A 5,449-nucleotide genomic window follows, 5' to 3' on the forward strand; every position below is an offset into this window, starting at 1 on the left:
CAAAAATTGCCCATTAAATAGCAAGAACATGACCTCCTTTAAGAGTCATTATAAATGAGTACTCAAAGCTGAAGGGGCTAAAAATGAGGCCAGCTGTATCTCATGAGAAGAAGAGGAAAAATGGATTTAAAAGCTGGCAGTGGAGTAATTGCATCATGTCTGTGTTTAGTGCAGTCTTTTGAGGGTTCTGCTCTTATCCCCATCTTTAAGAAGGCAATCAGGGGTGTAATCCTGCAGGTATTGGGGGAATTCTCCTGATCTGATTTAAGTGTCATCAGGAAGCTGTCAGTTAAGATGAGCTAGGACGTGTCTACTGGGGTTAAGATTTACAGTACCTTTCCAGGGAAACTTCATTTGTCAAGAGGGAAAAAAAAAAAAGATATCTCAGAAGAAAGATGATCGCCCTTTTAAATAGCATCAAAGCTCACGTAATATCTTTTTAACTGAAGAAACAGTTGGTAGAAGATTGCCCATTATAAGGGCCTGTGAAATTTATGCAAGTAACAAATCATTCACCTGTGTTCAGGGCATTTGCCAAACACTGCACATTGTAAAATGTCTTGTGTGCAATTCTTTGAATTATTAGTGGCTTTATTAGCATTTTTGGCTTTGAATTAAAAAAAAAAAACAAGTTTAGGCATAACCTTTTTGCAGTGCCACATAGCTGGAAATGTATTTTATTTACTTAGTGTTATTTGAAGATATCACAGTTTATCTGCTAAACAAAATTACAAGAAATTGGATTACTGCTTTTTCTCTTGGTTTGCAGAGTATTGTTTATCTCTTGAGAAAGCAATAAAGTCATAAATCAAACTGATGTTTAATATCATACTAAGCAACAGCCTTTATTGCAGCTATGGTAGAAACTTTATCTTGCAAATATTGAACAAAAACAATTACCCTGGAAGAAGACAGAGGCAGACGAAAGGGTTTGGTTTTCACAAATCAAACACAGAGGAAAAAACACATATTGATTTAGTGTGGCTGGCTGAGATGTCGAAAGAATGTTTTTCACTTGTAATGAAATTATCCAGGGCCCTTTTCTTGGCTTATGGCCTCTGTGCTGGTGGATGGCCAGACTTTATTAATCCACATGCACAATACTGCCTCAAGAATCTCAGGGAGTCATAAATTATATCTCTCTTAACAACACACTGGCAACTGACTACCAGCCAACAGCCTGAATGTCAATACAGTACAATACAACCTACTGTACATTTTATATATACATTATATACTATTTTTTTATTGTATAATGTGTATTCTATATTGTGTGTATTGTATAATGTACATTGTATGTTATTATTTGTATATTGTGTTGTGTGTAATTATGTGTATAATAGATTTTAAATTGTGTTGTGTAAATTTGATGTTTATTGTAGATTGGTATATGTCTCATCACTGTCACGACTGCTATGTTGCTCGGAACTACACCCAAGAATTTCACACACTATTGCACTTGTGTATATGGTTGTGTGACAATAAAAGTGATTTGATTTGAGTTCCAGTAAGTCTCAGCTCTGCAGGAAAAAGCCCTCAAAATTCTTATTATAGTGTTCGTGCTCACAAAAACAAAATTAAAAATTAGTTACATACCCCACTTTGGCCAACACCAACACTTTATAAGTTGACATGATGGGTTTAACCATTTTTTCTGCAAGGATAATGGAATTAGAAAATTGGTTGGAACAGCCCTGTTTTCAAAGGAGGCCTAGGGTTCATCACCTGCCAAGCTGAGCCATACACATGTCAGGGTTGCTTGAACACCTAAATGGAAGATTAGCTTCAAACTGAATGATTTAAAAATCTGGGGTTATTTACTCTGTTAAATTTATTAAACAAAATGAGTCATAAATGAGTGCATCTAGGGTTTCAGGCAGATTTTAGTCCGTTAAGATGTCTAACATAAAAATCAATAATACACTTTAGAATATCAGTTTTGCGATGTACATATAAAATGTAGGGCCAGAGCCGTTTCTAGCTATAAGCGGTGCAAGTGGCCACTTAGGGCCCCCGAAATACCAGGGGCCCCCGAAAAGCAAGTTCTTTTTTTATTTTATTTATATTTTTTTCAATATTAAAAGCTGCAAGTAAGACTAAGGCAGCTGTTATGGCTCAATTAGACAGTTGTAGGTGGCTGAGAGGGAAAGGAGAAATTCTGTTGAGCAATAATGCACACAAGCTGTTCTATTGGTTGTATGCTGAAGGTGCTATTCCCTTTGTAAATACTTATTTATCTGTATATTTACACTGTATCTCTCTTGGTCTGTCTTGTCAAAATGCTGTCTAACTTAGCTAATGCCAATTTCCTTACTTTTGTCTTGAAGAAAATGTCCTGGTTACCTGCGTAATCTCCGTTCCCTGATGGAGGTAACGAGACGTTGTGTCAATGTAGTGACACTAGGGGTCACTCTTGGGAGCCCGAGACACCTCTGGTCTTTGATAAAAGGCCAGTGAAAATTGGCGAGTGGTATTTGCATACCACTCCCCCAGACATACGAGTATAAAAGGAGCTGGCATGCAACCACTCATTCAGGTTTTGTGCTGAGGAGCCAAGACAAGGACCCGGCCATTTCAGCGGGTAGTTCAGCGTTGTGGCAGGAGGGACACAACGTCTTGTTCCCTCCATCAGGGAACGGAGGTTACGCAAGTAACCAGGACATTCCCTATCTGTCACTCACTCGACGCTGTGTCGATGTAGTGACACTAGGGGTCCCTATACAAAACGGCTTAACTGTGTTATGTGAAATGGCAGTGTGTGATGGGCAGACCACTATGTGCCTCATAGCAGTGCACCAGACCGACATGCAACCTCTCCCAACACTGTTATGAGTGTCTTTTTGGGACAAGTCGACTACCCAAAAAATAGAGACGGGCTAGCCCAGTCGTGGCCTCTTATCCCCTTTTTTTCCCACTCCCCAAAAAAAGGGGAATTAACCGACTGGGCCGACCAGGTCTAGTCAGGGGGGTGTCCCTCCCAAGGGGAGGACACCGCGGAGACCACACCCCGCCCGGGGGAGGGGTATTTAAGTGGAAATACGTCACATGGTCTTGCCGAGCTATAACGGAAGTATGCCATGTGGAGAAGTCCCATGGTAGGTCCTACCCTATGGGGGAGGAGTTACTACAAGCATAAAAACTGGGGCAGAGGGCCTAGGAAGACGCAGTTTGCCAACAGGGAAACGAATTAGCGGAAGATATACGTCACATGGGGTTAGCTATGGGGAACCGCCACATGCGGAGCACCTACCCCAGTACAGGGCTTTAGTTAGCATGTGTACTGGGCCGGCAGCGAGTCTCTCCGAAAACTCATCTGCCACAGGGCTCGGAGGAAATCAACCAGGGAATACAGTTTGTGAACACTACTGGAAGTTAACGGCGCACGTCTTCAGCTCAGGGGAGGTGAAAGGCACTATGCACAAGCGATACACCTGGCTGGCTGTCCCGGAATTACCTGCTTGTGCGTACCACTACACGGGACAAAACCGGTTCCACCTGGATGTTGTAGAAACTCGCAAATGTGTTGGGTGTTGCCCAGCCCGCTACTCTGCAAATGTCTGCTAGAGAGGCACCCCTGGTCAAGGCCCAGGAGGCCGCTACACCCCTGGTAGAATGGGCTCATAGCCCTACTGGGGGCGGCACGTCCTGGGCGTGATATGCCATAGTTATGGCGTCAATGAGCCAGTGGGCGATCCTCTGCTTGGAGACAGCGCTTCCTTTCCTCTGTCCACCAAAGCAGACAAAGAGCTGCTCAGAGGCTCTAAAGCTCTGCGTGCGATCCAAATAGATGCGTAAAGCATGCACCAGACACAGCAACATCAGGGCTGGGTCTGCCTCCTCCTGAGGCAGCACTTGCAGGTTCACCACCTGGTCCCTAAAAGGGGTCATGGGAACCTTGGACACATAGCCCGGTTGGGGTCTCAGGATCATGTGATAGTAGCCCGGACCGAACTCCAGGCACGTTTCGCTGACAGAGAAGGCTTGAAGGTCTCCCACCCTCTTGATGGAAGTGAGTGGAGTCAGGAGGGCAGTCTTCAAGGAGAGTGCCTTAAGCTCAGCTGACTGAAAATGCTGAAAGATGGGCTCTCTGTAGACCCTGAAGAAATACAGAGAGGTCCCATGAGCGAACGAGGCACGGTCTGAAGGGATTCAGCCTCCTGGCATCTCTCAGGAACCTGATGATCAGGTCGTGCTTCCCTAAGGACTTACCGTCCACTGTGTCGTGGTGTGCCGCTATAGCGGCTACATACACCTTCAAGGTGGAAGGGGACAGCTGCCTTTCCAGTCTCTCCTGCAGGAAGGAAAGCACCAATCTGACTGCGCATCTATGGGGGTCTTCCCGTCGGGAAGAACGCCACTTAGCGAACAGATGCCACTTAAAGACACACAGGTGCCTCGTAGAGGGGGCCCTAGCCTGAGTGATCGTGTCTACCACCGCGGTGGTAAACCGCTTAGCTTCCGCGTCCAGGGGCCAGACATGGAGATTCCAGAGGTCTGGTCATGAGTGCCAGATGGTGCCCTGTCCCTGAGAAAGAAGGTCCCTCCTCAGGGGAATTCGCCAGGGGGGGCTGTCGCGAGGAGTATGAGATCTGAGAACCACGTCTGGGTGGGCCAGTAGGGTGCTACCAGGATGACCTGCTCCTCGTCCTCCCTGACCTTGCACAGGGTCTGTGCAAGTAGGCTCACTGGGGGAAATGCATATTTGCATAGTCCAGGGGGCCAGCTGTGTGCCAGTGCATCTATACCGAGAGGTGCCTCGGTCAGGGCATACCAGAGTGGGCAGTGGGAGGATTCTTGGTAGGCGAACAGGTCTACCTGTGACTGTCCGAATCGACTCCAGATCAGCTGGACCACCTGAGGGTGGAGTCTCCACTCTCCCCAGAGGGTAACCTGCCGTGACAGCGCGTCCGCTGCAGTGTTGAGGTCGCCCGGGATGTGAGTGGCTCGCAGTGACTTGAGGTGCTGCTGACTCCAGAGGAGGAGACAGCGGGCGAGTTGTGACATACAACAGGAGCGCAGACCGCCTTGATTATTGACATATGGTACTGTTGCCGTGTTGTCTGTCCGAACTAACACGTGCTTGCCCTAGATCAATGGCCGGAACCTCCGCAGGGCAAGCAGAATTGCCAGCGACTCGAGGCAGTTGATGTGCTAATGCAGCCATGGGCCCGTCCATAAGCCTGCGGCTGCGTGCCCGTTGCAAAAATGCCCCAGCCCGTTTTGGAGGCATCTGTCATAGCCACGACATGCCTGAAGACCTGCTCTAGGGGAACGCCTGCCCGTAGAAACACGAGGTCGGTCCAAGGGCTGAAGAGGCGGTGACAGATCGGCGTGATGGCCACGTGATGTGTCCCGTGGCACCATGCCCATCTCGGGACTCGAGTCTGAAGCCAATGCTGAAGTGGTCTCATAGGCATCAACCCGAGCGGAGTGGCCACCGCTGAGGATG

The sequence above is a fragment of the Myxocyprinus asiaticus genome, chromosome 1 (assembly GCF_019703515.2).
Source record: "Myxocyprinus asiaticus isolate MX2 ecotype Aquarium Trade chromosome 1, UBuf_Myxa_2, whole genome shotgun sequence".
Taxonomy (NCBI): domain Eukaryota; kingdom Metazoa; phylum Chordata; class Actinopteri; order Cypriniformes; family Catostomidae; genus Myxocyprinus; species Myxocyprinus asiaticus.